Source organism: Macaca nemestrina (assembly GCF_043159975.1).
Source record: "Macaca nemestrina isolate mMacNem1 chromosome 10 unlocalized genomic scaffold, mMacNem.hap1 SUPER_10_unloc_1, whole genome shotgun sequence".
Classification (NCBI taxonomy): Eukaryota; Metazoa; Chordata; class Mammalia; order Primates; family Cercopithecidae; genus Macaca; species Macaca nemestrina.
The window spans coordinates 257,792-267,715 of NW_027257570.1; the positions used below are offsets into that span (position 1 = coordinate 257,792).

General features: G+C 57.4%; 1 pseudogene; it reads left to right on the plus strand.

Annotated features, from left to right (window-relative positions):
• Positions 1-9,385, plus strand: part of LOC139361121 (SH3 domain and tetratricopeptide repeat-containing protein 1-like) — a 54,751-nt pseudogene extending 45,366 nt beyond the window's left edge.
• Positions 9,386-9,924: the final 539 nt, after the last annotated feature.

Sequence of the window (9,924 nt, forward strand, 5' to 3'; positions counted from 1 at the left end):
TCCTTTTATCATCCATCTATTCACCCGTCTATCCATCCATTCACCTGTCCATCCACCCATCCATTCATCCGTCCATCATGTTTACCTGTTCATCCATCCATCCTTCCATCATCTACCCATCCACCTGTGGGTCCATCCATCATCCATCCTTCCATCTGTCTTTCCATCATCCATCCAACTGTTCCTCCTTCTAACTGTTCATCCTTCTATCCATCCTTCTGTTCACCTGTTCATCCATTTTTCCATTATCCATCCATTCACCTCTTCATCATTCCATCCATCCATCATTCATCTACCCACCAGTCTACCTATTAATACATCCCTCCATTCATCTGTCCATATGTTTATACATTTGTCTATCCACCCATCTATCCATCCATATGTACATACATCATCTACCCTCCACCCATCCATACGTTGTCTACCTACCCATACATACACACATCATTCTAACCACCCACCCATTCATCTGTCCATCCATCCATCCAAGCATCCATCCATGTCTATACATCTATTGATCCATTCATCCATCCATCCACTCATTCCTAAGCCACTACTGAGCATCTGTTGTATGCCTTTTCCCTCTGTCCAACTGGTTCCCTCATATCCTCCCCCAGTGGCCAGCATCTTCTCCCTGAGGGCAGAGGCGGGGCCCCTCACAGTGCCCAGCACCTGCTGGTGTACAGCACATGCTCAAATAATGTGGCCACTCAGTTAACACACAGAAGAACCTGCTCCAGGCGACACGTGGCACATCTCCTTACAAAATGCATCTATCGTAGCGGCTGTTTTCAGAGGCTTTCCCAAACAGTGTGATCTGGAACAACTTGTGAAGCCCATGAACCTGGTGAAGCTTTCATCATTGAGCACCTGCTGTATACCTCCTTGAGCTGAGGAGAGGGATCAAGAGCTCATGGCCAAGAGGGGACCAGGCCCACCCACAAACACTGTTGGTGTGCAGTCCGGAGCTGTGGCAGGGATGTGGCAATGCAGAAAGGAGCCAGGGGATGGGCTCCCAGCAAGCTGGGGGCCACGGAGACTGGTTTGAATGCAGGGAGAGTGGGCTAGGGCTAGCCCTGGTGGTAGGATTCACAGGTGTCGGGCTCCCGGGCTGCAGCTGCTCAGTCACCTCCTGGCACTCAGGTTCATCAGTTCATTGTCCTCATCCAGTGGTGGGGGCAGCCCTAATGCCCAGGGTCTGAAAAATGCTCAGGTGTACCTGCAGTGTGTGACAGGAAGGAGGCTGGCGAGGGTGGGCGTGGCCACCTCGCCAGGTGTGGGTCTTGAGGGAACTTCTGCCTCCTTTCAGGGGGCACAGAATGTGGCCCTGTACACAGGCGACCCCAACCTGGGGCTGGAGCTGTTTGAGGCAGCTGGAGACATATTCTTCAATGGGGCCTGGGAGCGGGAGAAAGCCGTGTCCTTCTACCGGGTGAGCTGGCCTGTGGGCTGATGTGGGTGAGCCTCAGGGGGCACCTGGAGGGCTGAGGCACAGGTGTGGCAGGGCAGAGGCCTCGCACCTGGAGGCAGGGCCACCCATGCACATGCTTGGTTTCCTAGTGGTCTCACCGGGAATGATACTGTGCCTGGGACAAATGCTTGGGGCCTGGACATGGCAATGGCCTTACCCTTGCACCTGATGCTCTCAAGCAACCACGAGCAGGAAGTCCTGTCCCCATCTTACAGATGAGGAAACTGAGGCTCAGAGAGGCACAGGGACATGTCAAAGGACACAGCATGTCAGTGGGAGGTCCAGGACTGCATGCATCCCAAAGCAGGGACGGCTTCTCCCTTTCTCTGAGCTCACGGTGTGGCTCAGCCCTGGGCAGAGATAAATATGTTTTTAGAGAGGAGTGCTGGCTCCCCCCCGTCAGACCCCCGGTGCCCAGGTGGGAGAGGCTGGGTCTGAGGCTGCCGGGTGTAGCTGGATGGACCTCGGGTGACTCTTCAGCCCCCAACTTGTGTGTTTGAATTGTGCTTTATCTGAGAGCACAGAGCTGCGTCGAGATCCAGGGGTAGCTGGGGCGTGGGAAGCTCCAAGCACATGTTCGGGCTCTGAGGGGGGCGCTGGGCAAGGTGGGTGCTGCGGGAAGCCTGACCCCACCTGCCTGTGTGGTAGGACCGGGCCCTGCCCCAGCAGTGACTACCGGCAACTGCAAGGCGGAGCTGTGGCTGTGCAACAAGCTGGTGGCACTGCTGGCCACGCTGGAGGAAGCCCAGGAGGGCACAGAGTTTGCCCACATGGCCCTAGCACTCAGCATCACTCTGGGTAAGTCCCCTGAGCCCCCACCCTGCCAGGACCCACACTCTGCCAGAGCCCAGCCTCCAGGTCTTCAGGGAAGGAGCTGAAACACCTGCCAGATTTTCCTGGTCTTCTGCCCAGGCAGGCAGATCTGGCCAGCTGGCTTCCCCGTCTGGCTGTGGGGCACATCCCGAGGTCTCTCACGCGGTGCTGAGCCCCCTGCCTGGCTGAGCTCTGCTTCCTCTGCCTCTTCCCGCTGCTGACCACAAGGGCTGCCCAGTGTGGCCTGTGCCTTCCAGACATGCCAGGCATCTCGTTGGTCCCTGTGCCTGGCTGAATGGCATATTCCCTTTCTCTTGTGCCCTTCCCACCCTCATCAAGCACAGAGCTCTCTGGCTGATGAAGTCCCAGTTCCCCTTCCAGCAGCCTGCCCTTTAAGGTCGGGCATCCCCTGGTGCTGTGCCAGGGTTGTCTGTCTGCCTCCAGAGGCAGGGAGCCCTGGGCAGGCCGCATGCCCCAGCGCCTTGTGCTCCGGGCCCAGTACACAGTAGGTGTGCAGCTGTGTGGGAATGCATTGAATGCAGCCTCCACGGCACTCGCCCTGAAAAGGGAAAGATATCAGAGACAGCCAAGGTGGGTTTGCACATCTGTGGGGGGACCTGGAGCTCAGGCACGCAGTGACTCCCCAGGGTAGGGGGCTCTGATCGTGACACACCCAGGAGTCCGATGTCACGTCTGTGGGTTGCCTGGAGCCCTGGTGCCCGGGAGCACCTGGACTGCATGGTTTTTGGGCTCCCCTGGTTAAAACCAGTGAGCAAAGGCAGGTGGCTATGTGTAGGCAGAGCTGGGCCATCCAAGTCCGACTTTGCCAAAGCCTCACAGTAGACGGGGGCAGGCCTTATTAGTTCTGCTTTGCAGATGGGAAAGCGAGTCTGGGAACCCGGAAGGGACTGGCCAGAGCTGCCCAGGTGACTGCAGGTGCCTGGAGGCAAGCCAGGGGCTGCCCGGGGTCTGCATACCTGCTCCTAAGGGGCCTGTGCCCTGCCTGCCCCAGGAAGCCACGTCCTCACACCTGCCCCTTTGGCCTGCACCCCAGGGGACCAGCTGAATGAGTGCGTGGCCTACCACCGGCTGGGCGACGGCGAGCTGGCGGAGCACTTCTACCTCAAGGCCCTGTCGCTCTGCAACTCACCGCTGGAGTTCGACCAGGAGACCCTCTACTACCTGAAGGTGTACCTGGTGCTCGGCGACATCATCTACGACCTGAAGGTGCGTGGGAGGGGCAGGGCTCGGGGTGTTCCCGGCCCCCTTGGAGTGGGATCTCCACCCAGACCCCAGAGGCCTGGGTTCCAGCCTTCCTTAGGAATGGCCCAGTGGCCTCCCGGGAGCTCTGCACCTGGCTGGAGGAGCCGGCAAGGTTAGCAGATACAACCCAGCTCCCAAGCTGGCCAGGCCCCACCAAGAACTCAGTCTCAGCCAAGGAGGCTGACACATGAGCGGGCAATGGTGGCCTCTGGGTAAAGGGGGATCGTAGTCGGGAGGCCCTCCTGGAGGAGGTGACACCAAAGCTGAGTCTTGACAATCAAGTGTCAAGTTGCATTTAACAAAAACAGGGTCGGGAGGAGGACATTTAGGAGGATGGCATCATCCTCATGTTGAATCCACGTTGCAAGATCCAACCCAAATCCCAGCGCCTCCTCTAGGAAGCCTGCCCAGGGTGCCAGCCTGCACCGAGCAACTCCTTCCTGGAGTCCCGAGACACCTTGAATCTTCACATCACCCAGGAAGGGTGGGGTGGGGCCAGTGTCTTACCATGTGCTTCACAGACAGGGAAACCCCAGCGCAGGGCAGGTGCAATGGGGTGGGGCCCAAGCCAGCCAGACTGAGGCCTTGCTGGGTCGGGTCTGTCTCGCGGGAAGGTGCTGAGACCTGTACTCCCTCTGCCCCCAGCCCTGCAGGGGTGGAGAGCTGGGACTGGCAGACTCAGACCTGGGATGTCTGCACCCCTCTGGCCAGCAGGTGCCCACCCCTCCTCAGCATCGCACTGGCACCGTGTCAGTGCTCCTTATGGGCTGAGGGACCAGGGCGCTCCAGTCCAGGGACTGAGATCTTGGGGACCTTAGAACAACATGAGGAGCTGGGGCAGCCTTAAGACCCCACCCCGAATCCCCCACCACAGGCCTGGGGCTGCCCGGGAGGCCCCCGCCCAGTGCTGGCGACACCTGGTGCTCAGAAGCTGTCACGGTGGCCTCCCAGGTCCCAGCCAGACAGGGAGGTGCCAGGTGTCAGGCCCAGAGGGACACTGCTCACTGCTCAGGGGCTCACCTGGGATCCAGGGGACGGGCCTCCCAGAAGAGGCCTTTCTCTCTCTTGGTCAAGCTTGCCGCCCACTCCGCCTGCCCAGGAGGAAGGAAAGGGCCAAGCAGTAGCTGAGATGCCAACGTCCACGGTTGGGGTCGAGGGGCAGAGGCCTCCTTTAACCTCCTTCCCATGCACAGCCCTCTGGGCCTCATTGTGACTATGCTGTCAGCGCAGGCCAGCTTCCCACAGGAAGGCCCCCTCGGAATTCCCAAGGGAGGCTGTCTTTCCAAGGCCACGCCCTCCTCCTTGTATAGGAGGCTCTGGACCCAGGGCCCAGAGGAGTGGGAGAGAAAGCCGGGCTGGATGGGGCCTGGAAGGCTGGCGGAGAGGCAGGGGTAAATGGGCATTCTTGCCGATTGCCTCTAAAATGGGGTCCCCTCTAGTCTACACATGAGAGTGAGCCCTGGAATAGGGTGGATTAGGTGTGTCCTGGCTCAGCCTGCCACTCACTAGTTGCTGCACACACTACAGGCACATTGACATGTACAGGCACACGCACACTCAGGCACACACACACACACACACACACAGGCCTGCCTGCACTGAGCAACTCCTTCCTGGAGGACACACACAGGCGCACACACACGCATACGCAGAGACATATGCTTTGGCTGGCTCCTTCCTGTTTACTTGGGATGCCCCCACTCCTTCAGGAAGCCCTTGCCTCCCACCCCTGGCTGAGTCTGGGGCCTCCTGGGCCCCCCACAGGCTTCTGGGCTTCCCTCTACCACAGCCCGGGCCACCCTGTATGGTCAGTGTTCACTCCCAGGTCCCTCAGCCTGGGAGCAAGGATGTTAGGCTCAGCCATACACCCAGCACAGAGTCCAGTGTTCGGCTGGGCGGTGACTCAGGGCCTTCTCACGCCCCTGCTCCGTGTGTGGGGTGGGGCAGTCAGGGAATGGACTGCTGCATCTTGGACTTTGTCCTTGGCCCTGGGAGCCATCTTGAGATGGTAAAGGGGGACAGGCCAGGCTCGAGTCTTAGGTCCCTTGGGTGACCCCCATGTGGAGGCGGCACCTGGGGAGAAGCCGGGTGGGGGATGGGACGGTCAAGGAGGAGGTATGGGAGGCCAACCCAGGGATGGTGAGTTTGAGCCAAAGATGCATTGAAAACAGGAGTGGATGTCTGGGGAGTCACACTCCGTCAATATTTCAGGGAACATTGCCAGAGAGGACACCTGGGAGATGGTTGTGTACCTGGCCTGGCCCTTGGAGGGCCTGGAAATGGTCAGCAAGGACAGGGGCCAGAGGGGAGCCTGGGTCACTCAACGCTGTGCCCCTGCTGGGGCTTGGAGCCATGGGTCCTGCATGGAACTCTCAGAGCAGGCAGGATCGGCCCTGACCTCAGTCCATGGGAAAAGCAGCCACTGCCTGCAGAGAGGGTGGGACTGGGGCAGGAGGCTTGATGTGAGTGGGGGCGTAGGGACAGTCAGGAAGTATTCCAGGGGTGTCAGGGTCATCCCCCCCACCTGCAGCTGAGACCACAGCAGTGTCACAGGCTTCAGGGCTCATGGGGTGAGCCAGGATTGGCTGGACATATGGAAGGACCCGGAGACAGGAACGCCCTCTGGGAAGACAGACTCTGAGTCCCCCTTTTGCTGACCATGGCCTGTCCCCTTCAGGACCCGTTTGATGCAGCCAGGTACTACCAAGCTGGCACTGGCAGCCACCGTGGACCTGGGCAACAAGGAGGCACAGCTGAAGATCTACACGCGGCCGGCCACCATCTCCCACAACTTTCTCCTGGACCGCGAGAAGTCGCTCTTCTTCTACCAGAAGGCCAGGACCTTCGCCACAGAGCTCAACGTCCGCAGGGTCCACCTGCCTCCTCTGCCACTCTGCGGGTGGGCCCCCTTAGGTTGGCCCCCAGCCACCCTCGCTGAGGACAGCATCCGAGGGAGTGGGTTTTGTGCAAGGAGGGTGGTCTCCTGCCTCCCATGGCTCATTTTCTGGGAAATGGAGGCATGAAAGCAGGGGTCAAATAGCAATAAAGTTTTTTTTTTTTTTTTTTTTTTTTTTGCAATAACCTACCGAAGTCCCCAGGGCATCCTTCCCTGTGTGCTTCCTGGGGTGTGTCTAGGGGCCAGCTCCTTCCCTGGTGGCAGCCCTCTGATCTTGGGGATGGGAAGGACCCTGAGTCCAACACACCTGGGCCAGGTCACCATGAGCCTCGGTTTCCTTGGTGGCCAGAAGGGAGATGGTGAACTCCCTGGGCAGCTCCCTGCTCAGAGCTTTTGCTGTAGGTCTCATGCCACCCTTGCCTTTAACCTTCAGGCCACTGTGCCCGGATGTGGGGGCTGCTAGTGCCCCTGTTCACCATTGAAGAAACAGAGGCACAGAGAGGTTAAGTGTCTGGCCCACCGTCACAAAGCAGGTAGGGGCGGAGACAGAGCCCAGTACACTGACCAACACACCACCCTGCCAGCCTGCTGCCAGGAAGGTGTCCCCCTTTAGGACCCAAGGTCAGCTCCTGATCCTCTCTTGTGGTGTCAGGAGAGCCACAGGCCCGTGAGGGTGGCCCCGGGGATCCCTCACTCAGTGTCCTCTGCTCCCAGACTTGGCTGGGCCGAGCCTGGCCAGTCCCACCTTTGGCCACTGATCAGCCCTGCGGGAAGTGAGATGCAGGGATCTACACAGACTGCCTATGTAGACGTTGCTGCCCAGTGTTGAAAGCCTTATCTGGGCTGCCCCCCAAGCCGTCCCCACATACCCCTCCTCTTCCGGCCCCCGGCCCTCATCCCAGTCCCAGGAATCCAGGTTTTCCTTCTTGGAATCTCTTGGCCCCAGGAAACACGGCTCACACGGTCTCTTTGCCAGTTTACAGCAAGGAAACCGAGGTTCAGAGACTGTGGGTGTCCCACGTGATTCTCACTCACACTGTACTCTCCCAGGCCCCTCTTTTAAACACTTTAAATGAGGTGACATTCACATCGCATGTGATTAACTATTTCAACGCCAATCATGTGGTGGCATTTGTGCATTCACAGTCCTGTGCAACCACTCACGCCATCTAGTTTCAAAATGTTTTCATCTCCCCTGAAGAAACCTCCCATCCTCACTAAGCAGTTACCCCTCCTTGGTATCCCCCAAGCCCCTCGTTTAATGAAAGGGGAAACTGAGGCCCGGAGAGAGACTTGCCAGTGGGCGGAGCTCTGAAAAGGAATCAGGCACCCATCTGCTGCTTCAGTCCTGGTTTGGTTTTCCACCCAGCAGAGGTGACAGAGCCTGGAGGTTCTGGGAGAGCCAGAGCCCTGCCCGGAGCCTCCCCACCAGGGGGCAGCAGAGAGCTTTCCAGAACCTGCCGCCGGGCTGGCGGGAAGCAGTGGGTCAGATCTGCTGACAAGCCTCATTCATGTTGACCCCAGATCGCTGTCTCTGTGGGTTGATCTTGGGAATTGGAGGCCGCATGATTGGAAACATGAAGACGGCTCGGCCTGGCTGGAGCAGCGGGAAGCGCCGTCACGTTTACTGAGGACACAGACCTCCTGCCCGCTGGGCCGAGCCTGCAGCCATTCTTCTCAGGGTGGGGTCCGCAGGTCCGGGTTGCTCTCGGCCCCCGACCCGCCTCAGAGTCTGGGGGACTTTGGAACTGTGCCTCCCCATCTCCACCCACCGTGGCTAGTGCCATGAGGGGCCTGGATCCTGGGATCCTGTTCCTCTTGGGCAGCAGAGACTGGGGGACCAGAGGAGATGATGGGTCTTCAAGCCCCACATTCAAACCTCAGCCAGCCCACCACTCAGTCTGGGGGTGCGGGGTGAGGGAGTTGATTTCTCTGAGCCCCAGTTTGGTCACCACTAAAATGAGGTCGACCTACTGGGGCAGACTGCCAGCTCCAGGGCTAATAGAGGCCTATTTCCTACTGACAATACTTCTTACTCCTAGGAACAGCTCCAACAACCACACACTAGAGAACATTCAACCCACGCCAACTTGTCAGAGGCACGTGAACCAGAGCAACTCCATCTTGAATGGGGGCTGGGTAAAGGGAGGCTGAGACCTGCTGGGCCGCATTTCCAGGAGGCTAGGCATTCTTAGTCACAGGATGAGATAGGAGGTCGGCACAAGATACAGGTTATAAAGACCTTGCTGATAAAGCAGGTTGCGGTACAGAAGCCAGCCAAAGCCCACCAAACCCAAGATGACCACGAGAGTGACCTCTGATTGTCCTCATGGCTCATTATGTGTTAATTATAATGCATTAGCTGCTAAAAGACACTCCCACCAGCGCCATCAGTTTACAGATGCCATGGCAACATCTGGAGGTTACCCTACATGGTCTAAAAAGGAAAGGACAGAAACTCTCAGTTCTGGGAATTACTGGAACCCCTTTCCTGGAACACTCATGAATAGTCCAACCCTTGTTTAGCGTATGATCAAGAAATAACCATGAAAATGGGCAACCAGCAGCCTTTGGGGCCACTCTGCCTATGGAGCAGCCTTTTTTTTTTTTTTTTTTTTTGGAGGTTGCCCAGACTGGAATGCAGTGGCATGATCTTGGCTTACTACCACCTCCGCCTCCTGGGTTCAAGCGATTCTCCTGCCTCAGCCTTCCTAGTAGCTGAGACTACAAGCACCTGCCACCACACCCAGCTAATCTTTTGTATTTTAGTGGAGACAGGGTTTTGCCATGTTGGACCAGGCTGGTCTCGAAGTTCTCACCTCAGATGATCCACCTGCCTCGGCGTCCCAAAGTTATGGGATTACAGGAGTAAGCCACTGCGCCCGACCAGAGTAGCCATGCTTTTAATTCTTTTCTTTCCTAATAAACTTGCTTTCACTTTATGAACTTGCCCCGAATTCTTTCTTCTGTGAGATCCAAGAACCCTCTCTTGGGGTCTGGATCGGGACCCCTTTCCAGTAACTTAACCTCTCAGACCCTTCATCTCTTCATCTGTAACCAAAGACAAAGCCTCCCCCGAGGTTCCAACAGTGAGGAGAGAACGCATGGGAAACGAGGGGCGCGGAGTTGGTGTGCAGAACCAATGTCACAGACTGGCTGTCAAGCCACTGTCATATTGGAAGTAATATCATGCTCTCGCCCACAAGTTATGAGGAACAGTATCACAGGGGGGTGTGTACCTTCTCTGGTAGTGGGAGGAGCATCATCATCTCTTCCTTTAGATGACAGGAACAATATCACAGGGTGGGTGTACACACCGTGTTTTTGGAAGCAATGTCATTCTCTCTTCTAGGTTTTACGATGCATACCACAGGCGGGGTGTACACCCCTTGTTATATTGGATGGAATCTCAACCTCTTTCAACCTGTATCTTTAGAACAATATCCCATGGGGGTTGTACATCTCTTCAATATTGGTAGTA